Genomic DNA, 25,146 nt, shown 5'->3' with positions numbered 1-25,146 from the left:
TTTTTGAACAAATAGCTTTTCTTTACACATCGCAAGCAACAATCTCAGCGCTAAAAAACGACGTAAATTTACTAGGCGCAATGCTTCAATGTGTCCGAGCCTTTACGTTTGAGAAAACCGTAAGTGCTTCAACAACAAAGTACAAGTGTCGATGCGAACTTGGAAAAACAAAACACTATTAAGAGAACTTTCGCCCACGCAAATTCTTATAATTTGCTTATAAATTTTCAAGGTGTTTCGATTGAGTTTTTCGGAGACCATACCGATATTTTTCATTCATATTAAAAAGTTATTTTATCCTTATGTGATCGCTACTGAATGATGTTGGATTTAATAGCCGTGATAAATTGTTCAATAAAAAATTTCTAAATGACTCAAATTAATCCTACGCTGTTTAATATCATAATTCACTGCTTGGAAATTTTGGTGAATTTTCTTTCATGCGATCCTGAAAACTCAGCTGTTATCTCACCACCTGTCTTAGTGCAACTTTATTCTAAATTTTGATTATTAGCGCTTCTCTGTAAATCTCTAGAACTGCTTGAGACAACTCTTTTTAAACCTCACCAAATAATCTTCATGATGTGCATAATAATGTCTGAAACTTTCATTAACATTGATTCACTGTAACACCTTGAAATTTCAAGGCAAACGTAGCCTACAAACTGGCTAAAAATCTACGTTAGTACACATTCATCGTTTTGACGTTATGCTAATTTTTCTAATTTAATGCGGATCATCCATACCTCCTTGACCATTTCTTGTACATTTTAGTTTGAATTTTGTTGCAACTTTTGAATGTAAAACATTGACAATATTCGCACTAAGGCGAATGAAAAATATCGGTATGGTCTCCGAAAAACTGTATTGAAACACCTCAAGGTCTTTCTCAAACTCGTACCAACACTCGTATTTTCATATTAAAGCACTATCTGGTTTAAATCAAGAGAGAGAGAGAGAGCTAAGTTCTGCTTTTGATAAACCCTTAGTAAATCTTTGTGGTAAAAATGAGACTTCTCTTTGTCAAGCAGTTTGCATTTCCACGCAAAGTAAGCCACAAACAAATGTTTTTCAGGAACGAAATCGACCAAAAAATAATTCTCTCTTATGAAATAAAATGGTGCAATCTTCCTTGAAGTGGCTCTTGGGCTCGTCACGCAGAGACAAACGCCTTGCGTGACTATCTCAAGGACAACTGCAAACAAGACTACGATTCTGAAGCAAACTGGAAATAAAAAGGATTCATAACGCACTCCTTTCTGGCGCATTTTGCGATATAAACAAATCATTGACAAAGTTAGTCTCAAATTACACACTAAGCGTTATCCAAGACCTTTTTTCTTGATACTGTGAACTTCTTTTAGTTCCCAAGTGATGAAAATGCCAATTCTCCTTGCTCATTCTCACAGCTCATTTATAACAGTGAAGTGATTTCTCGCGTGCCAAACCAATACCCTAAATGGTCGTTTTCTTCATCTAACCACCCTTCCAGCTTCAAAACGTATTGGTTGTGACTAAAAAACGATTCCATAGTTCAAGGCGCCAAAAGCTAGTACCCACTCCCCTTGCAATTTAGGCAATTTAAGGTAGATTTGAGATTCGTCAAAAAGTTCACAGTAAATACACCAAGAAATAAACTAGCACAGACATGCGATCCACCAAGACTATACAGTCGAGACAAGTCATTCATTCAGTTACTAAATAAAGTCAAAGTCAATAAAGCACTAAGTTGTTCAGTCAATACGTCGATATATCAGTTAAGCAGTAAATAAGAAGATATATCAGTATGTCATGCAGTCAGCAAGTAACGAGGTAAATTGTTCTACTAGTTCGGAAAACAAGCCCTCCTAGACTATAAAAAAGGATTTCACATAGTCGCCATTTTGGATTTTTTCAGGGAATAACCTATGATTTTGGTCAAAAATTACAAACTTCCTCTTCGTTCGTTTTAGGAAAAACATTTGCCTTGAAGTAGTGTTTGACGATTATCTAGTTAAAAAACAAGCCGTCCAAGACTATAAAATATTGATTTTAAACAGTGGCCATATTAGATTTTCTCAAAGGGGTCAACCCATGATTTTGGTCAAAAAATGGAAATTTTATCTTTGTACTTTTTTGGACAAATGGGTCTTGAAATATTGTTTAATGATCATTGAGGTAGAAAACAAGCCCTCCAATACTATGAAAAAATTGGATATGACAAAGTTGCCAAACTGAGATTTTTTATATAGGTGTTAACCCAAGATTTTGGTCAAAACGTTTTGTTTGTTTGTTTTTTTTTTTTGGCAAAATAGGTCTTGAAATAATGTCTGATGATCATCTAGTTAAAAATCAAGCCCTCAGCCAATCGAAGGTGTTAGCAATTTAACGATTAATAAGTCGTTTTTTCTTGCAACAAATCATTCAGCCTGTATAAATTTTTGTCCACAGTCAGTCAGCCAGTCAGCTATGCAGTCAGTCAGTCAGTCAGTCAGCCAGTCAGTCAATTAGTCAGTCAGCTAGTCGTTCAGTTAGTTAATCAGCCAGTCAGTCAGCAAGTCAGTCACTCAGTAGGTCAATCAGTCAGCCAGTCAATCAGCCAGCCAGTCAGCCAGTCACTCATCAGCCAGTTGGCCAGTTAATCACTCAGCCAGTCAGTCTGTCTGTCAGTCCGGTAGTCAGTCGGTAAGTCAGTCAGCCAGCCAGTCAGCCAGACAGTCAGACAGTCAGTCAATGATTTTGGTAAAAAATATTGCAAATTTCCTTTTTGTTTGTTTTAGGAAAAAATAGGCCTTGAAGTAGTGTTTGACAATTATCCAGTTAGAAAACAAGTCGTCCTAGACTATAAAATGTTGAATTTAAACAGTAGCCATATTGGATTTTCTCAAAGGGGTCAACCCATGATTTTGGTCAAAAAATGGAAATTTTATCTTTGCATTTTTTTGGACAAATTAGCCTTGAAATGTTGTTTGATGATCATTGAGGTAGAAAACAAGCCCTCCTAGACTATAAAAATTTGAATATTACAAAGCTGCCATACTGAGATTTTTACACAGGGGTTAACCAAAGATTTTTGGTCAAAAATTGCAAATTTCCTCTTTGTTTGTTTGTTTGTTTTTTTTTTTGGCAAAATAAGTCTAGAAATAATGTCTGATGATCATCTGGTGAAAAATCAAACCCTCAGCCAATCAAATGTGCTAGCAATTTCATGATTAATAAGTTGTTTTTTCTTGCAACAAATCATTCAGCCTGTATAAATTTTTGTCCACAGTCAGTCAGCCAGTCAGCTATGCAGGTAGTCAGTCCATCAGTCAGTCATTTAGTCAGTCAGCCAGTCAGTTAGTCAGCAAATCAATGATTTTGGTCAAAAATTGCAAATTTCCTTTTTGTTTGTTTTAGGAAAAAAATAGGCCTTGAGGTAGTGTTTGACGATTATCTAGTTAGAAAAGAAGTCGTCCTAGACTATAAAACTATTGATTTTAAACAGTGGCCATATTGTTTTTTCTCAAAGGGGTCAACCCATGATTTTGGTCGAAAAATGGAAATTTCCTCTTTGTATGGTTTTGGACAAATGGACCTTGAAATATTGTTTGACGATCATTGAGGTAGAAAACAAGCCCTCCTAGACTATAAAATTTTGGATATTACAAAGTTGCCACGCTGAGATTTTTTCATAGGGGTTAACCCAAGGTTTTGGTCAAAAATTGCAAATTTCCTTTTCGTTTGCTTTTTTGTGGCAAAATAAGTTTAGAAATAAAGTCTGATGATCATCTAGTTAAAAATAAAGCCCTCAGCCAATCAACGGTGCTAGCGATTTAATGATTAATTGTTGTTTCATAAAGTGCTAAGTCCAACCATTCTTTTTGCCAACTTTTTTGAGTTGTTGAGTTGAGGTTGCCACTTTGAGTTGCATATTGTCTTTTCATCAACAATCTAAACTTAATTCATTGCTTTCTGTTGTAAACCTTTTCCTTAAACTTTCTAGGTACAATTGTAGTGTACATAAGGTTCTTTGAACCAGAAATTGACTTGGATGAATGGTAATATGAAACTTGCAACAAATCATTCAGCCTGTATAAATTTTTGTCCACAGTCAGTCAGCCAGTCAGCTATGCAGGTAGTCAGTCCATCAGTCAGTCATTTAGTCAGTCAGCCAGTCAGTTAGTCAGCAAATCAATGATTTTGGTCAAAAATTGCAAATTTCCTTTTTGTTTGTTTTAGGAAAAAAATAGGCCTTGAGGTAGTGTTTGACGATTATCTAGTTAGAAAAGAAGTCGTCCTAGACTATAAAACTATTGATTTTAAACAGTGGCCATATTGTTTTTTCTCAAAGGGGTCAACCCATGATTTTGGTCGAAAAATGGAAATTTCCTCTTTGTATGGTTTTGGACAAATGGACCTTGAAATATTGTTTGACGATCATTGAGGTAGAAAACAAGCCCTCCTAGACTATAAAATTTTGGATATTACAAAGTTGCCACGCTGAGATTTTTTCATAGGGGTTAACCCAAGGTTTTGGTCAAAAATTGCAAATTTCCTTTTCGTTTGCTTTTTTGTGGCAAAATAAGTTTAGAAATAAAGTCTGATGATCATCTAGTTAAAAATAAAGCCCTCAGCCAATCAACGGTGCTAGCGATTTAATGATTAATTGTTGTTTCATAAAGTGCTAAGTCCAACCATTCTTTTTGCCAACTTTTTTGAGTTGTTGAGTTGAGGTTGCCACTTTGAGTTGCATATTGTCTTTTCATCAACAATCTAAACTTAATTCATTGCTTTCTGTTGTAAACCTTTTCCTTAAACTTTCTAGGTACAATTGTAGTGTACATAAGGTTCTTTGAACCAGAAATTGACTTGGATGAATGGTAATATGAAACTTGCAACAAATCATTCAGCCTGTATAAATTTTGGTCCAAAGTCAGTCAACGAGTCAGCTATGCATTCAGTCGGTCAGCAAGTCAGTCAGCCAGTTAGTCAACCAGTCAGTCAGTTAGTCAGTCAGTCAATTAGTTAGGCAGTCAGTCAGCCAGCCAGTCAGCCAGTCGGTCAGTCAGCCAGACAGTCAGTCAGCCAGTCAGTCATTCACCCAGTCGGTCAGTCAGTCAGTCTGTCAGCAAGTAAGTCAATCAGCCAGACAGTAAGCCAGTCAGGCAGAATGTTAGTCCGTCAGGCAGCTAACAAGTCAATCAGTTAGTGATGCTGGCTGTATGAGCCACAATGTAGATTGCATGTCTGATCTAAACAACAGTCAGTTTTACATCTCTTCATCTTCCATGTGAAAATCTTGAGAACTTTGAACAAAGTTCTAACCATATTGCCAACGAAATTTAAAATTTGTTATGGTTTTCAAATTTTAAATTTTACAAAATATTATAAATGAGATTTTAGTGATCAGTCCATTTAAAATTTTTACAAAATTGTTGTTTCATAAAGTGCTAAGTTCAACCATTATTTTTGCTAACTTTTTTTGAGTTGTTGAGTTGAGGTTGCAACTTTGAGTTGCATATTTTCTTTTCAATAGTTGACAATCTAAACTTAATTCATTGCTTTCCGTTGTAAATCTTTCCTTAAACTTTCTAGGTACAAAAATTGACTTGGATGAATGGTAATATGAAACTTCACTGGGTATTAATGCAAGCTTCCAGCACAATGCATGAATTATTTATCTTCACATTGGAAAAAAATTAATGCTGGATTGTTTCTCCTTTTTAAGCCAAAATTTTCCCTTGTTTTCCTTCACGTTTCCACATGTTTATTGACACAATGATTGTGAGCTTTAACCAAAGTTTTCAATATCATTGGTTCACTGACAATATGGCAGTTTTAAATTTTTGCAATGACTTTGCAAGTGCAAAAATTGGCACATGAAAATGGTGTAAAACTGCTTTTTGAATATAGCAGAACTTAGCTAATATCTATAACATAGCTGTGGCAAAACAGCTGATCAAAAGCAAACTAATACTTATCCAGGAGTAAAATCAAAAATCTATTAGGCATGATTAATTATCAAGCCAAAGGTTTTAAACGGGGTGGTTCTTTGCACAAAAGGATTACAAAATTGAATTTTTACATGCATTATCATGAAATAAGATGAAGGGTGTGAAAATTTCCAAAGCCAGTCAGAAAATCAATGTGAAACCGTTACATGTAACCTGTTCCAGTGGTTCATTGAAACTCTCAAATTATGTTTCAAGTGGTATGAACACATAAAAAGTTTTTTGGAAGTCAATGTTTTCCTTCATTTTGTGTAGACAGTGACTTTGATTGCTTTTTGATCTTCAAATACAGACTGCTTTTCCTGAAAAAGTTAGGGTCAAGTGATGTTGTCCAACTACACTAAGCCAGATGCTCTGAAAATAGACATTGATTCAACTCAGTTTTTTAACTTCAATTCTTTGAAGTGTTCCCAATTCTGTTCAAAATCATTGCAACGTTTCTGCACAACAGAACCTAAAGTGATTTTGCCGTCAACTACATACAAGGCATCAGCTGTTGACAATTTTGCCTTGTATGTTTTACTTACTAATTTCTGCAGTTGAAAGATTGTATTAAGAAACCTTGTAGCACAAAAAACCCTGCACAAGAAATCTCCACATGCCTTGTATCATGTGAATGTTGTAGTGAACTACTGAGTGTGCGCAAACCAACCAACCCCTTACAGATGCACTTTATTGTTAACTCCTCTAAAGTGCATTTAAATGCATTTTTAATTTTGTGTCCTGGATAAGATTAATAATTGTCTTTTGAACAAGCAAGCCACATTTTGTTTATCTGGTTCACTCAAGAGCTGGATTACAAAGCATTTATATACAGCACTTACGGTACTGAAAATAACCTCTGAAGCTTAAAATATATGTTGAAGACTTGATCCAGTCTGTTTGTGGTATTATGCATCTGATCTGGATAAGAAAAATATGAGCCTACATAAGCAACAGGTTAAACCAACTAAGTCAAGTTACAATCATTAAGATTACAAAAACAAATTATTCTAATTTTTCATTTCATTCATTTTCTAAGAACCATTAAAGTTAAGTGGATTGAATAATAACTATAGAGAAAATTTAAGGGCCTTCTTTCTCCAGTGACAAAAACAAAAGTGCTGTTCAATAGTGTGTTTTCACATGATGTCACAAAGGCCATATTGGTGTCCCAAACCAGTCCTGTGGGAGTTAAACTCTTCTCTTATGCAAACTCTTTCTTTTTTTCCAATAAATTTGCATAGATGCTGGCCACATGAGTGAAAACACTCTATAGTTTGGCTAAGTAGAGCAACACATCGGGCTAACATGTTTGCAAAACTGCAAGTCTACTTCAGGCTTGTAAACATAAACAACATCTTGACAAAAGGGTGAGCAATTTTTAAAATTTTCATCTCACCCTACCCAATCAAACTTGTTATTTCAAGGGTTGAATAAAATCTCGGAATCTAACCAGTAAGAGCAGCTTGAATTACACAATGTCTGATAAAGGTTTTTCGCCAAATAAATAAGTTGGTGCCTCAAGCCTTTTTGCAACAGATTGTAGCTATGATAATAAAAATTAACAATTTATAATAATAATAATAACTTTACTCATTGAGGTTACCCACATCACATTCAGAGACTGGTAAATTTGAGAAAGTAGAGTAATGTATGGTACATGTAAAACTGTCCAATTTAACTAAGAGTCATCCCTAATCAAAGTGACAACCAATTTACTACATGATTAAGTTACATTCTACTTTGCCATGTTAGTAGTAGTACAAATAAAGGTCACAAACCAACCTATGAACTTGTGATCTCTTTCCTGTGGCAATAATGTCCTTTAGTTTGCACAGCTGCCTCCATTATTGGAGCCACTCATGAACATGCATCTGAAGATCTGTTCCACCCTGGTCAAAACAAATTACCACATTAATTTTAATATCAAAAGATTTCGCCTGAATAAGGGTTGTGGAACAACAGTGGGGTGAAATACCTAATTCCCGTGGAACAACTTGCTTTTAGGGGATAACCCCAGCTGTTCCTCAGATCAGGGCTGTCAATAAGGGCAGGAGGTCTAGGATTTTCCCCCGCTTCTAAAGGACATAACTAAGGGTCTTCAATAAGAGCCGGCAGCTAGCAAAATTCGCTGGCTATTCATGTAAACTTGCCACCTACTTTTCATTGGAAATTACTCCAGTTTTTTTTTTTTTAAATCACATGATTAAAAACAGTTACTAAAACAAGCAGTGGTTCATACTGTAGCTTATTATATTGGCGAGACCAAATAAATAAACACAGGCAAATAAGAAATTACTCATTTGCTGTCACTGAATAAAAAGCCGAAATTTAATGATGTCTGTGTTCTGTTTAAAAACTCTAATTTTTGCTCCATTTTGGCTAAGTCAGGGTTGTCGTTAAGATTTCGAGTTGCCGGATAAATACAAGAAGTAGGCGGGGAATCAAACTCCTAGGGGTTTCTTTTGGTTCTAATTTTCTTTTATTTTCCATTAAAAGTAACCGGCAGCCACACTCATAGTAGCCGGGGGAAATCCCCGCCCCCCGGCTCTTAATGACAGCCCTGTAAGTAGAGCAACACATCGGGCTACCATATTTTCTTCCCATGAGCAAGCAACATGTTGCTGAGATAAAGTCAAATTTACAATTTATTTTAGCTGAAAAGAAGGGGGGGGGGGCTGTTGGTGGGACTGCAAGACTATAGTGTACTTCAGGCTAGTAAACTTAAACATCTTGACAAAAAGGTACACAATATTTTAAAAATATTCATCTCACCCTGCCTAATCAAAGTTGTTATTTCAAGGGTTGAATAAAATCATGGAATCTAATGAGCAAGAGCTGCTTGAATTACACAATGTCTTATAAACAAATTTCGCCAAATAAATAAGTTGGTGCCTCAAACCTTTTTGTAACAGATTGTAGCTATGATAATAAAAAATTAATAATTTATAACAATAATAATAACAACTTTACTCATTGAGGTTACCCACATCACATTCAGAGACTGGTAAATTTGAGAAAGTAGAGTAATATATGGTACACATGTAAAACTGTCCAATTTAACTAAGAGTCATCCCTAATCAAAGTGACAACCAATTTACTACATGATTAAGTTACATTCTACTTTGCCATGTTAGTAGTAGTACAAATAAAGGTCACAAACCAACCTGTGAACTTGTGATCTCTTTCCTGTGGCAATAATGTCCTTTAGTTTGCACAGCTGCCTCCATCATTGGAGCCACTCATGAACATGCATCTGAAAATCTGTTCCACCCTGGTCAAAACAAATTACCACATTAATTTTAATATCAAAAGATTTCGCCTGAATAAGGGTTGTGGAACAACAGTGGGGTGAAATACCTAATTCCCGTGGAACAACTTGCTTTTAGGGGATAACCCCAGCTGTTCCTCAGATCAGGGCTGTCAATAAGGGCAGGAGGCCTAGGATTTTCCCTGGCTTCTAAAAGGCATAACTAAGGGTCTTCAATAAGAGCCGGCAGCAAGCGAAATTCGCTGGCTATTCATGTAAACTTGCCACCTACTTTTCATTGGAAATTACTCCAGTTTTTTTAAAAAAAATCACATGATTTAAAACAGTTACTAAACAACCAAAGGTTCATACTGTAGGTTATTATATTGGCGAGACCAAATAAATAAACACAGGCAAATAAGACATTACTCATTTGCTGTCACTGGATAAAAAAGCCAAAATTTAATGATGTCTGTGTTCTGTTTAAAAACTCTAATTTTGCTCCATTTTGGCTAAGTCAGGGTTGTCGTTAAGATTTCAAGTTGCCGGGTAAATACAAGAAGTAGGCACGGAATCAAACTCCTAGGGGTTTCTTTTGGTTCTAATTTTCTTTTATTTTCCATTAAAAGTAGCCGGGGGAAATCCCCGCCCCCTGGCTCTTAATGACAGCCCTGTAAGTAGAGCAACACATCGGGCTACCATATTTTCTTCCCATGAGCAAGCAACATGTTGCTGAGATAAAGTCAAATTTACAATTTATTTTAGCTGAAAAGAAGGGGGGGGGGCGCTGTTGGTGGGACTGCAAGACTATAGTGTACTTCAGGCTAGTAAACTTAAACATCTTGACAAAAGGGTACACAATTTTTTAAAAATATTCATCTCACCCTGCCTAATCAAAGTTGTTATTTCAAGGGTTGAATAAAATTTTGGAATCTAATGGGCAAGAGCAGCTTGAATTACACAATGTCTTATAAACAAATTTCGCCAAATAAATAAGTTGGTGCCTCAAGCCTTTTTGTAACAGATTGTAGCTATGGTAATAAAAAATTAATAATTTATAACAATAATAACAACTTTACTCATTGAGGTTACCCACATCACATTCAGAGACTGGTAAATTTGAGAAAGTAGAGTAATATATGGTACACATGTAAAACTGTCCAATTTAACTAAGAGTCATCCCTAATCAAAGTGACAACCAATTTACTACATGATTAAGTTACATTCTACTTTGCCACGTTAGTAGTGGTACAAATGAAGGTCACAAACCAACCTATGAACTTGTGATCTCTTTCCTGTGGCAATAATGTCCTTTAGTTTGCACAGCTTCCTCCATCATTGGAGCCACTCATGAACATGCATCTGAAGATCTGTTCCACCCTGTTCACAACAAATTACCACATTAATTTTAACATCAAAAGATTTCGCCTGAATAAGGGTTGTGGAACAACAGTGCCCGGTGAAATACCTAATTCCTGTAGAACAACCTGATTTTAGGGGAAAAACCCCAGCTGTTCCTCAGATCAGGGCTGTCAATAAGGGCAGGAGGCCCAGGATTTTCCCCAGCTTCTAAAGGGCATAACTAAGGGTTTTCAATAGTGTACTTCAGGCTAGTAAACTTAAACATCTTGACAAAAGGGTAAGGAATTTTTTAAAAACTTTCATCTCACCCTGCCCAATCAAAGTTGTTATTTCAAGGATTGAATAATAATAACTTTACTCATTGAGGTTACCCACATCACATTCAGAAACTGGTAAATTTGAGGAAGTAGAGTAATGTATGGTACATGTAAAACTGTCCAATTTACGTGTAACTAAGAGTCATCCCTAGTCAAAATGACAACCAATTTACTACATGATTAAGTTACAATCTACTTTGCCATGCTAGTAGTAGTATAAATGAAGGTCACGAACCAACCTATGAACTTGTGATCTCTATCCTGTAGCAATAATGTCCTTTAGTTTGCACAGCTGCCTCCATCATTGGAGCCACTCATGAACATGCATCTGCAGATCTGTTCGACCCTGTTCACAACAAATTGCCACATTAATTTTAATATCAAATGATTTCGCCTGAATAAGGGTTGTGGAACAACAGTGCCTGGTGAAATACCTAATTCCTGTAGAACAACCTGCTTTCAGGGGGAAACCCCAGCTGTTCCTCAGATCAGGGCTGTCAATAAGGGCAGGAGGTCCAGGATTTTCCCCGGCTTCTAAAGGGCATAACTAAGGGTTTTCAATAAGAGCCGGCAGCTAAAGAAATTCCCTGGCTATTTCATGTGAACTCGCCACCTTCTTTTCATTGGAAATTACTCCAGTTTTTTTTTTTTTTTACAAAAAGCATGATTTAAAACAGTTACTAAAACAACCAGTGGTTCATACTGCAGCTATTGGCAAGAGGAAATAAATAAACACAGGTTAATAAGAAATGATTCATCTGCTGTCACAGTATAAAAAAAGACAAAATTTAATGATGTCTGTGTTCTGTTTAAAAACTCTAATTTTTGCTCGATTTTGGCTAAGTAGAGCAACACATCGGGCTAGCATTTCTCCGATGGGCAAGATGAAGATAAGGGCAGGAGGCCTGGGATTTGCCCCGGCTTCTAAAGAGCATAACTAAGGGTTTTCAATAAGAGCCGGCAGCCAGCTAGCCTGAATTTCATCCAATTACTTTGAGTCGTTATTACTCCCTCAGTAATGTCTGAATTGACCGGCTGTTAATGCCTTCCAGTGACATCACTACTCCTTGACCTTTGCTTCGATTCATGCAAGACATGATTTTCAAGTGGCAAACCAAGAAAATATCATTTGGAAATGTCTGCATGATACAGAATTGCTTTATTTTTTAAAATTGTAATTCATATTTAACGTTTAAACTATCAACTGCATGCAGTACAACTCTGAACTGGTTGTACTGAATTCTATAATCAAACTCGGTCCCAATCATGCCAAGAAATAAACACACACACATAACACTTTGTTTTAAAAACACAATGATTTGCTTTAATTGAAAAGAAGCTATTTGGTCCTTAACGAAGAAAAAAAACAAGGAAACAAGAAAGAAAAGCTAACAGAATCATTACACTTGACGGTCAAAATAGCAAGAAGGTCAAATTATAACATTGATCTCAGAAAACTTCACGTAAACAAAATCACCGGCTGCCGAAACCACAGAGCGGTTCTAAATGAAAAACCTACCGACTCTCCGCAATGATTCTTCATTCGCAGTTCAATTTAGCATTTCAGTTTTGAAGACAGGGGTAATTTTGCTGTTTAAGGTAAAGATTAAGCTTATCGAAATGTTTGAACTACATGAAAGAATGCCAGAGATGCGATCCGCTGAATATCAAGCGACAATCCCGCTAAAAATTTTCATAGTTATACATAATTAAGTGAATGATTAGACAATCAACCAATCAAAATCCCTACCCAGTTTCCAGGTAGTGAGTGACATCACTGGACAGCATTAACGGCCGGTCGATTCAGACGTTACTGAAGGAGTAATAATGACTTGAAGAAATCGGGATGAAATTCAGGCTATTTCACGTGTACTCGCCAACTACTTTTCATTGGAAATTACTCCAATATTTTTTTACAAATAGTTAACATGATTTAAAATAGTTACTAAAACAACCAGTGGTTCACACTGTAGCTATTGGCAAGAAGAAATAAAATTTACCGGTAAATAAGAAATTACTCATTTGCTGTCACTGAAACAAAAAAAGCCAAAATTTAATGATGTCTGTGTTCTGTTCAAAAACTCTAATTTTTGCTCCAGAATGCTGGAAATGTATTCTAAGGGAAAGTTCATTTAATATGACAAGGGGGGGGGGGGATGAAGATATTGAAACTCGAAGCTTGAAATTTTAGCAGCCCCCCTCGCTAGCGGTTCAATTTTTTAGGAGCCCCCTCCTTGGTAGTCGAAAAAATTTCAGAGCCCCCCCCCCCTCCTCCTTCAATTCCTTTGCTCCCCTGAAAAAAGATCGCTAGACTGTATTAAATATATTTACCGTTATTGTCTTCAATGGTTTATACTATGACAAACTTGAGATACAGTTGTGATACAATTTTCTAAAGCATTTTTAGGATGAACAAGAGTGTAATAATTACTGAGACTACATTTGTTATATCTGTAAACCACGTGATATAGCTGAGTTGCACAGGTCATTAAATTGTTGAGTTGAAAACCATCCGATCTGTATGATGATGTCATGTGTTGGTTTTGAAGTATACAAATTTTCGGAGACCCCCTCCTAGCGCAACAATTTTTTCAGAGCCCCCCCTTCGGGTGTCTAAAAATTTTCGGAGCCCCCCCTCAATATCTTCATCCCCCCCCCCTTGTCATATTAAATGAACTTTCCCTAAAAGGCCTAGATTTTGAAAATTTTCTGGGGGACATGCCCCTGGAGTGCTCTAGAAACAGATGCGACTTTTTTTCCATCTCTTCCTAATCCAAAGCTTTTGCCACCTACTTAAGACCTTATTGAAAACCCTGATAAGAAACCTGATAGCAAACGAAAGCAAAATAAAACCAAAGGGACATGTTAACTGTTCAGTTACCCAGCCTGCAAAAACAGACCTTTCTCCTTGTTCACTGCCGCCGGGGGATGTTTCATGAGGAGAAACGTTTGTCACTCAGTGACAGAAATTCCATACCCTTCACTAGATGACATAAAATCTGTCCAGAATTTGGTCATAAGCGCTGATTGGATGACAGAGTGGTCACATTCTTTTATCAAAGACTTACAGTGGAACAATAGATCGCAGTTAAGTCAGTCAGTTAGCCAGTTAGTCAACCAGTCAGTCAATTAGTCAGTCAGTCAGTCAGTTAGCCAGTCAGCCAGTCGATCAGTCAGTCAATCACACAGCCAGTCAGTCATTCAGCCAGTTGGTCAGTCAGCAAGTCAATCAGTCAACAAGCCAGTCAGTTAGTCAGTCAGTCAGCAAGTCAGTCATTCAGTATGGCAATCAGTCAGTCAATCAGTCAGTCAGTCTGCCAGCCAGTCAGCCAGTCAGTCATCAGCCAGTTGGCCAGTCAATCACTCAGCCAGTCAGTCTGTTTGTCAGTCCGGCAGTCAGTCAGTCAGCCAGTCAGTCAGTCAGTCAATGATTTTGGTCAAAAATTGCAAATTTCCTTTTCGTTTGTTTTAGGAAAAAATAGGCCTTGAAGCAGTGTTTAACAATTATCTAGTTAGAAAACAAGTCGTCCTAGACTATAAAATATTGATTTTAAACAGTGGCCATATTGGATTTTCTCAAAGGGGTCAACCCATGATTTTGGTAAAAAAAATGGAAATTTTACCATACCCTTCACTAGATGAGATAAAATCATGGTCGGACTCACCGGACACTTTGCTGCCATTTTGGAACATCTGGGCAACTGAAAAAGCCTGGGCTCAAATTACTGCAGAATCCCAGATGTTTGACTACATAGAAGTTCAAAGTAAGGTAGTTTTTGAGCCGCCGTCAAATCAGTGTTGTTGTCAGTGATGTTTTTTAATACTTTTATTTAAAAAAATAGTACTCATCCTTGGGTCTATTTTTTTTTGCCCCATTTGATGTGACAACATATATTTTATGCAGCAATTTTTTTCCAAATTGCAGAAATCCTTCAAGGCCGTGCTCTAGAATAAACCCTGTAGTACAATTGTAACATTCACTCTTTATGGCTCAATTCAATAATGCCTCTATTCATGTCTCACTGTATGCACCGTGTGTTCTTGCAACTATATTTATACATGTATGCAATCGTCCATTGGCTTGGCTTGAGACGTATTATGTTTGTCTAGCTATGAATCTATAGTAAACAATCAATATTTGTAGAATATATTCTTCTCTACAAGAAACATTAGAGTTTTGCTGGAGCTCGTTCGCAAATGAACACAACACTTGAATTAACCAAAATCGACCAGGAGAAATATAAAATTGGACAAATTTGCATTTGGAACCCAAGCACTACAGGATTTATTACAATGTGTAAACATTGATTTGCATCATCAGTATAGAATTTCTGTTGCTGATTCCTGCAAAACGTCCCAAGCAGCGAGGAGCAAGGATAAAAGGCTGTTTTTTGCAGGCTAATTCCCTGCCAACTATAGTTTCATATACCCATCAACTTGACATTTTAGCCAGAACCCTGCCCCATGTAAATGACTGTGTCGGCAAACATCTCCAGAGCTAAATCTTTTTCTAAAATTCTGCAAGTAACCAATGAGAGTATTACCAATGAAGGTTCCCAAACTAACCTATTATAACAACTTGTGATCTTTTTCCTGTGGCCATGATCTCCGTTATGTCAGCTACTCCTCTAATGTTGGAGCCACTTATAAACACCTGAAGATCTGCTACAATCCTGTTCAAGACAAATCTTTGTTCTTCTCTTCTGCCTGAAAAAAAAAAAAGGAATCGAAGATTGAGCAAAGTTTCATGTAATTATGTACAGGATAATTTTAGAATTCCAAGGTATTATATTAAATACGGTTGAACCTCCCCACAATGCCCACCTTGGGGACAGAAGAAAGTAGCCATAATGATTAATGATTGGATCTTTTATCAAATTCTCTCGACTAATTCTTTAAGAAAATGTATGGAGATCAGTCTGGAGAATTTTTATGTTGATATTGGCGCAGAGAGGTGAGAGAATTTGTCAGTGATACTACATGAACTCATGATGTACTTGTTTGCAATAGTTTGATGTAACTAGTAGTAGACTGGCTAGGAAGTGTGGGTGAAACCATTTTTATAATTATACAGGTGAATTTGATTGACATCAATTGTATCAATCAATCGGTAGATATCGATGACACACTATGTTTGGCTTATCAATTTATCTTAATTTTACCGATTTCATCGATTAATATCCGAAGATACATCTGTTCATCTGTTCATCCAAATGCCATAACTGATTTCATGCAAACGGTGAATTTGTTGACAATTGAATTGCAATTGAGAGTCGAAGTATCAAACAATTAGCACTTTTTAAAAAAATCTTTAAAAAAATCTTATCTTTTCTTTAAAACCAGGCACCAGTTGTTCGAAAGGTGGATAACACTATCCACCGAATAAATTTCTATCCAATGGATTATTGGTATCCAATGGATTATTGGTATCCAGTGGATTATTGGTATCCAATGGATTATTGGTATCCAATGGATTATTGGTATCCAATGGATTATTGGTTTCCAATGGATTATTGGTATCCAATGGATTATTGGTATCCAATGGATTATTGGTATCCAATGGATTATTGGTTTCCAGTGGATTATTGGTATCCAATGGATTATTGGTATCCAATGGATTATTGGTATCCAGTGGATTATTGGTATCCAATGGATTATTGGTTTCCAATGGATTATTGGTATCCAACGGATTATTGGTATCCAATGGATTATTGGTATCCAATGGATTATTGGTTTCCAGTGGATTATTGGTATCCAATGGATTATTGGTATCCAATGGATTATTGGTTTCCAATGGATTGTTGGTTTCCCTAATACTTATCCTCTGGATAGCGATTTATCCGGTGGATAGCGCTATCCAGCGTTTGAACAACCAGGACCAGGTTTAAAATCATCTTCTGATGGCCAATATTGGTCAGGTTTATGGGAGACTACTATTTGACGATTTAGATCTGCCGCCCTTTCAAAATAACATCAGTGTAGCAGTTCCGGGTGTAGATACATCCCAGAGAAGCCAATGTATAAAAATTGAAATTGATACGCAAAGAGCCGCAAGCAGTAAAATTTCTGTCCCGTAATCTAATCAGTTAAATCATCAAAGTTGACAGGTCTTTCTGATAATCAGTGCGAAGACTGTCGCAAAAACATTTTAAAACACCTGCAGCATAATTGCTTACCATAACAGTGGTAGGTCACGCGTGTCTGGTCGGTTTTAAAGAACTTGATTGTGACCGCTGTTTTCATTCAGTGGCTGTGCGCATTGATATGCTAACGTTTAAACCAGACTGGAACGTAAAATTTTTGTTATAAAAGCAAAGCGGCCGCTGAGTAGAAACTAAACTGTCCCAAAGTATTCCGTTTCATTTGTGTACGTTCATTTTGATGGGGCCTGTATGATGAATTTACCACACGTACGTAAATAAGATCAAGATTTAAAACATATCATTTTTTCTTTTGTGGAGTAAATTCATTTTTAAAAAGTCTAACCGGTAAACCACTTTCTTCGCGCACTTGTAAAAATGAGCATTTAATATGTCGTGCTAAGGTGCTAAAATTTTCTTCTTGTGTATTAGATTTCAGTATCTTCATTTCACGCCAGAATAAATTAGTTTGCGCGCAAATGGCTTCTATAAAAATAACAAGGTTTGTCCCACTTCGAGTCCACCTTCTGGAGATACGCCGGATTGGTAGCTGGAATACATTACCGAGGCGAAGATCTGTCATTTTTTTCTTCCCCGTCGTTTCTTCCCATGACATTTGTTTATATTTGCAGTGAGAATGCACTGCATATCAGTGGATTTTACTTCATGCGGCTTGCTACTTATGAAAGAAGAGTGCCGAATTCGCTTTGTTCCCCTTTAATTCGTTGTCGAATGCAAAGTAAAAGAACAGACTATTGTAAGGTAAGAACTGAAGTTTTAAATTTGTTTCCCGGTGAAAATAGTGCACAGATTTCGTGAAACCTGTGAGTATTACCTCTGTTTAATATACCTAATGTGATGACTTGCACTTTTCGATGGGCGACAGGGAGACAAACAACAATTTCTTTCGCAAATTTAAGTATAATTTACTTATCGAGACCATTTGAGGACGATTTTCCAGTTCGTTATATGCTTCATTACTTGGCGGCTTATTTCGGCTACGAGTGAGGAGTTAGATGACAATGTTTTGTGCTATAATTATGCTTATAATTACTGACAGAAATTACTTTGTACTGAAACACATGAAAGCCATACTTGTTTAACCCTAGCAAAAAACTCTCCTATTGTGGAGAAACGTTTCCTAATGGTTGCACTAAAATCTACTACTCTGCATTTGCTATCTGCAACCTCATGGAAATAACCTGATGTTTACAGTAAAATCTAATAATCACTGCATTTCGGCTCTCCGTAACCTCGTGGGTAGAACATACCTGATGGTTACACTAAAGTCTAATAATTACTGCATTTCGGCTCTCTGTAACCTCGTGGGTAGAACATACCTGAAGGTTACACTAAACTCTGATAATCACTGCATTTCGGCTCTCTGTAACCTCATGGGTAGAATATACCTGATGGTAACGCTAAAATCTAATAATCACTGCATTTTCTCTTTGTAACCTTGTGGGTAAAAAATTGAATGCCTCTCTCCTGGAAATTTTGTTCCTACTTTGATAAAGCATTAAAAGTCATTTATCTTTATAAAATGCATCATGAAGATGTCAAAGAACAATAAGCTGAAGTTTTCCAGCTAGCCCGAAGAAAACCTATTCCTGAAAAGCAGCTCTGATTATTTTCTCTTAAAAAAGAAAATGCATATCCCCGTGTACCAGATTTTTACCAGCAGCAATTCATTGATGTTTTGCTACACTGAGTGAGAACGTGACAATCACTTCAGATGCTTTCATTGACACGAGTTCCTATTTCGATATGTCTAATTTAAGCTTCACCGTGTGATAGCTCTTCATTAGCAAAAAGCTCTAAGTGATATTTTGTTTGACATGTTGTTTAGGATCCCGAGGTTTTTAAACGCCTTCTCTCTGGCTTAACTGGTGAAGGTATTCTAGGAATTTGCCCTTCAATTCCAAATGCTTTGATGTGCCACCAGATGCCGTGCAAAAATATCACCACTTGCGGCTCCTGGTGAATCGTTAGCGTATGCAATCAAGTAATTTTTATCGATTGTTAATGGAAAACAGTGAAAATCTATCTAGGGAAATCTTTTAGCCTTAATTTCAGACATCCCTTCGACTGAAGGGGATGTCTGAAAGAGAACAACTGAGAACTGAACATTATTACCAAAATGCTTTTGTTATTAGGTACAAAATAAGGGGTTTTAAAGAGAAACTTGTGTGTATTGTAGTTTCCACATTTCTCATTTTCATGTTTGTTGATTAGTTGTTACTCATGGGTGTTTTTTCTTGGCTGCACTATCTTACTTATACCAAAAAAAACAAAATTGGTGGACTTCCATTATAAATCGTTAAAATCATGAAAAATCAATAATTTTATAGTGATTTGACAAAACAATTTAAGTTATCGATTTTCACCAATTTTTATCGATTGACTGCTGCTGGGGTTAATAATAGCCTACAAGTTCTCCAGGGCACTCTGGTGGCAGGGCGGGAAAAGAAAAGAGAGCTTGCAACTACATCTCTGGAATTTTAATATCTGCATCAAAAAAATTGATCCAAATTGCTGATTGGCGAGGATGACATTAGTTATATTGTCAATACTCTTGGTTCATGCTTTCACATGTTTTTCATTGTTTGTTTACATTTGCACTCATTTCAACTTCGCACTGATTAAAGGAAATCTTACAGCTCAGTCGCATTGGAGAGCTTGCTCGCAACCTAAGAAATCATAATCATAAAACAACGAAATTACAACACAAGAAGAAAACAATGGACAATGAAAAACCAAAGAGAATAAGAACTGCCCGCATAGCTTTTGTGCAGAAAACAATGGAAGGTGCAACGGGGATCTTAGTCAAGCTGATCACATGGAAGATTCAGCAAGGGAAAAACTTATGGGATTGAAATTTACTGTAAATGAAAGCCTGGAAACTATCCAAAAACTGGACAAAACAATAATTCTGGAAAACACTAGGCAGAATCTGCAATAATCAAAGCTTGGCCGTTACGGTAGTTTATGAGTACAGTAATGTAGAAGGAGGCTAGGATGTCGCATTCTTGATCTCATTGACACACAAAAATTTTTTATCAGCCCTCCTCCTCGCCATTCCTGCCTCTTCCTTGTTGTATGGTTTGTATTTTTCAGACGGTTGATTGCCCTCACCTTCGCCAGCAATACATGTTTAATGAAAGTTTGAGTTTGTGTTTGTATTGGATTTTCAGAGTTTAATAAACAGGCTATGTGCAAAATTTCACATAGTCATTTTTCTCCATCATGTTGTTTGTATTGCCTTTTCAAACGGAGCACAGCACATATTTCATTCCAATTAAGGTTTGCCATTTTGTGGGTAGATTGAAGCATAAATATAATATTACTGGGTTGCCTCTCACTGAAGATAATTAGGAAACCGTCAATAGTATTCTAAAACATAGATTTTGTAAGCCATAGTTGTTGATTTCTAACGACATGGAAGCTTTGAAATTGCTATAGTCAGTTCAGTGCATGAAACGAAGAAACTACATGTATGTGATTTGTATGACAATATTGAGATTAGTTTGAAGGCTCTTGGCATTGAATCAGAGTCTTTTGGAAATTTATCAGTTCCAGTCATAATGGAGAAAATATATTCCTTCTGAGTTAAGATTAATCATCAGTCCCAAGTTTGGCAGTAAAGCAAATTGGATTTTGGATGTGAAATGCATTGAAATCTTAGTTGGAGGCAAGAAAGAAGGTGCAATGCAGTGAAAACAAGTACAGATGTAGTCCAACCAATTCTACCCCCCAACAAACAGAAGGAAACAACCAGAATTTTACAACCTGGAGACCTGATGCTACTCCAGCAGAAGCAAAGAAACAAAATACTTTAGCATAGTATACTTGGAATGCTGCGCATGTTCTGGTACTGTGCAGACATGAATTTTCTAGCTCCACACTAGAAGTGCATATTTTGTTTAATATAGACAGCTGCCCACCTAGACTATAGCCTTTGCTATTTGTGGGCAGTGAGAAAATATAATATGTCTGAATAAACTAATAAATGAAATAAATGAAATGAAACAAATGAATGTTGTTGAATAGATTACAATTTTAAGTTATTTAACGTAAATTTTGCAGTTTAAGTATGGTTAGAGATTAAAATAATAATATTAAATGAAAGCTTTCAAAATTTTATGGGACTTCAACATATAAACTTCTTAAACTTGAATAGAATAAATTTTGGACAGCGCTGAACTCTGAGAGGAGCAGTGACTATAATGATCAATTAGTAGTAAGATTTCAATTCATCGTTTTATTGCACAATGCTGTTTCATGTGGTCAAAGAATGGCTACACTCATCGGGCAATATTCACAAATGACCGTTAAAATACAAGAACTGGCAATAAAAGCTAACTTTGGGTTGCTATGGTATTTACAAACATTTGCTGTAGTAAAAGCGAAGTTATGGTTGCTATGAGATATAAAAACAGTAAAAAATAGATGCTACATGACATTTAGTACTGGCGATGAAAGGCGTAGTTAAGGTGATAAAATAAATCGTGTGTTGCAAAAAGATTGTGTTACTTGACAACAAAGTTCTTGAGTAGGTATCTGGTTCTGTGTTGGCATGAGCTTGCTAGTTCATTACGCTTGTTTACACTGCACAAATTCTTCTTACAGATGATTACATATTTCTCAAATAGGCATAAATTACATTTGTTGCTAATACTGCTATAAGGTTTGCACTGCTTAAGGACTCTCCACTTGATGGTTTCATTGCCAGTACTAAATGTCACGTAGCATCTATTTTTTACTGTTTTTACATCTCCTAGCAACCATAACTTCACTTTTACTATAGCAACTGTTTGTAAATACCATAGCAACCCCAAGTTAGCTTTTATTGCCAGTTCTTGTAATTAAATGGTCATTCGTGAATATTGCCCGATGAGTGTGGCCATTCTTTGACCACATGAAACAGCGTTGTCGCAATAAAACGATGACTTCAACATTATATATTTACTAAAAACTGAATCATTGGATAATGCAATTCTAGCATTTTGATTGGCTTAGCCGTTATGGTATATGAGCTATTATACCATGCTCTCCAAGGTCGGTGTACGCGTCAGTTTAAAATTGGAAGCTAGCTGAGATTTTTTTTCGCAAAGAATTGAGCAGCGCCCAAAGCAAATCGTTTTAATTCATTTCTTAGAAACCCCAAAGTTTTGGCATTTTCCAAAAAAAAAGAAAAAGTAACGACATAGTTAAACCATTTTTCACTTGAGTTATTCTTGTTATTCTTTTAATCTGAAAAATGAGCATAGTAACATTATAGAGAAAAACAGGAACAAAACCAGGAACATTTTTTACAGTATACTGTGTATTTTGTTAATCCAAATAATGGTGACTGGAACAACTGTGATGACAGGGATAACTAGAATGATAGGGATGACTAGGGTTACTGGGATGACAAGGTAACTAGGGTGACAGGAATGACAGGAGTGACTTGGATGATTAGGATGACTTAGCTAGGTGACTGGGATGACTGTGATGACAAGGATAACTAGAAAAACTGGATGACTAGGATCATGAGATAACTGAGATGACAAGGTTGTCTAGTATGATTGGAATGAATAGAATAGATATGGTGACTAGGATGACTGAGATCACTTGGGTGACTAAAATGACTAGAATGAATGGAATGAGTGGGATACTAGGATGACTAGGATTACTATGATGAGAGGATGACTGGGATAACAGGGATCACTGGGATGACTGGAATAACATGGGAAACGAGGATGACTGGGACTATTTGAATGACCAGGATGACTTGCAGGATAAGGATGAATAGGATGACTATTAATGAGATGACTTGGATGGCTGGGATAAGTAGGATGACTGGCATGACTAGGACAACTGGCATGACTAGGATGAATAGGATGACTTGGTTTACTGGGATAGAGTGGTTTTCACTTGACTGTCGAAAGGGATTGGTTTTGGTTTTGGTTTTACTACGCCCTTTGGTTGGCTAGTGTATTTACTTTGGTTTTGGTTTTACAACAGTCAAGTGAAAACCGCTCTAACAGGGGTGACAGGGAAGATTGTGATGAAAAGGAAAAGTAGAATAACTGGGGTGACTAGGATGACTAGGATGACTGGGATGACTAGAGGGACTAGGATGACTGAGTTGATTAGGATGACTGGGATGACTAGGGTGGCTGGGATGAATGGATTGAGATGAATGATTGAGATGACTAGGATAACTACAATAACTACAGAGACTGAGATGACAAGGATGAATGGGTTGACTGAGATGTCTAAGGTAACAGACTCAACAGTGGTGACTTCGTTGACTAGGATGACTAGCTAGGGTGGGTGGGATAACTACAATGACTAAAATAATAGGGATACCTAGGATGATTGGGATGACTGGTGACTGGGATGCAAAGAAGACTAGGATGAGTAGGATGACTGGGATAACTACAATCATGGACAAAAGTCTTTGGGACAGTAATGCAATAATCATATTAAATATCTTTTTTGTCTGGGTTCCCTAATAAAACAGTGCATCCTTTTTGAAATTTTATTGTAGTTCCCCCTCCCCTTCCCCCTCACTCTAAACAAAGTTGAAACTCTGAAACTTTGTTTGTGGGGTGAGGGGAGGACTTGTGAATTCGAAAACGCGGATCAGAAATGCAAAAGTGTCCCAAGACTTTTGTCTTTGATTGTAGGATGAGTGGGAAATCCAGATTTAGATCTTGAGATCACGACTTCAGATTTCACAATCTAACGCAAAATCTGACTAGGGTCACTGGGATGACAGGAGTGACTAGGGTGACTTGGATGACTAAAATGAGTGGAATGACTGAGTTGGCTTGGATAACTAAGATGAATAGGATGACTGGAATAAGCTGGATGGGTAGGATGACTGGGATGACCTCATCTTCAATGAAGAAGCCTGAAAAAGATTTGATGCTTTGTGGGATTCGGAAAATTGTGTGTACCTCTGGAAAAATTCTCAGCAAAATGTAGTAGTCTTATACAAGTTAAGAAAGTTTTAAAAAAGGAAAAAACTGATACCTAAAATGCCTGAAATCTCCAATGGGGAACCATGATCCCTCTAGCTTCTTGAAATGTCATCCCTTCACTTGCAGAAATGTTTTTGATATTCAACTTGTGATGGGCAAAGAATCTTCAGGAACATCACCAAATGGGAGGGGTTCTGTTAAAAGGCCAGAGATGCAAGAAATAATACAGGTAAATTTGACTGTCAGGTAGAAAGGAAGAATAACATATTACTCTCCCTGCCTTTAATTATAATTATGGATGTCCATTTTTCTGCAAAATCGTTTCCTACCAGAATAAAAAAATGAAGACAAGTCTTCCTTCTTTTCAAAATTCATCAAAGATTTTAACAAAAAGATTTGCCTACAATATCAACTTTCTATACTTAAGTAATTTTTAAATTTTGTGATCTGACAACAGTTTTATGTTGGCTTTTGAAGACTATCTCAGAGATTACTTTTTAAGTAAATAAGGTAAGCAATTATTAATAAAATGGCTGTGCAAAAATATATAACCACCGCAAATGTGCACTTCCTCTTCTGAGAAAAACCCTGAGCCAGCTTAACCCCACAATCGGGGCACTTTCCCAAAGTCAGAACTGGCTGCCTGGACCATGGCCAGACTGGTAATTTTGACAATGAAACAGGCTTTTACCTAGAGTTTTGCAAAAAAACCATCTCCTTCCTTCATGCTATCTAGGATATGTCTGAATGAATAGTTTTGATTGAAAGTGAAATTTAAGATTTTAAGTAAATAAGATAAGCAATTACTAATAAAATGGCTGTGCAACAACAGCTGGTGATTATAACCACCACAAATGTGCACTTCCTCTTCGGAGAAAAACCCTGAGCCAGCTTAACCCCACACTCAGAGCGCTTCCCCAAAGTCAGAACTGGCTGGCTGGACGATGGCCGGTCTGGTAATTTTGACAATGAAACAGGCTTTTACCAAGAGTTTTCCTGAAAAACCATGTCCTTCCTGCATGCTATTTAGGATATGTCTGATGAATAGTTTTGATTGAAAGTGAAATTTTCATTAGGACAGGAATGGTCTGGCCAGTAAGTTCTGACAAATAATGCAAAGCTCCCTTAGTGATCGTCCAGGCTGGGTCA

At 36.7% G+C, this 25,146-nt stretch overlaps 1 protein-coding gene and 1 long non-coding RNA gene across 4 annotated transcripts in view; both read right to left on the bottom strand.

The window, feature by feature from the left end:
* The window catches only part of LOC140930305 (uncharacterized), a 280,280-nt gene that overhangs the window by 66,279 nt on the left and 188,855 nt on the right, over nt 1-25,146 (bottom strand). The window lies entirely within an intron of this gene.
* Nucleotides 2,697-24,190, bottom strand: LOC140930303 (uncharacterized). 3 transcript variants are annotated; one of them, XR_012164837.1, is made up of 7 exons: nt 24,050-24,190; nt 15,450-15,590; nt 11,123-11,229; nt 10,478-10,584; nt 9,122-9,228; nt 7,740-7,846; nt 2,697-6,875 (listed from the first exon to the last, which is right to left on the bottom strand). It is a non-coding gene; the product is annotated as an uncharacterized lncRNA (long non-coding RNA). The 3 variants fall into 3 exon arrangements; XR_012164838.1 differs by lacking the exon at nt 7,740-7,846; XR_012164839.1 differs by lacking the exon at nt 11,123-11,229.

Source organism: Porites lutea, chromosome 3 (genome assembly GCF_958299795.1).
Source record: "Porites lutea chromosome 3, jaPorLute2.1, whole genome shotgun sequence".
NCBI classification, from domain to species: domain Eukaryota; kingdom Metazoa; phylum Cnidaria; class Anthozoa; order Scleractinia; family Poritidae; genus Porites; species Porites lutea.
This window is presented reverse-complemented; position numbering and strand designations above follow the sequence as displayed.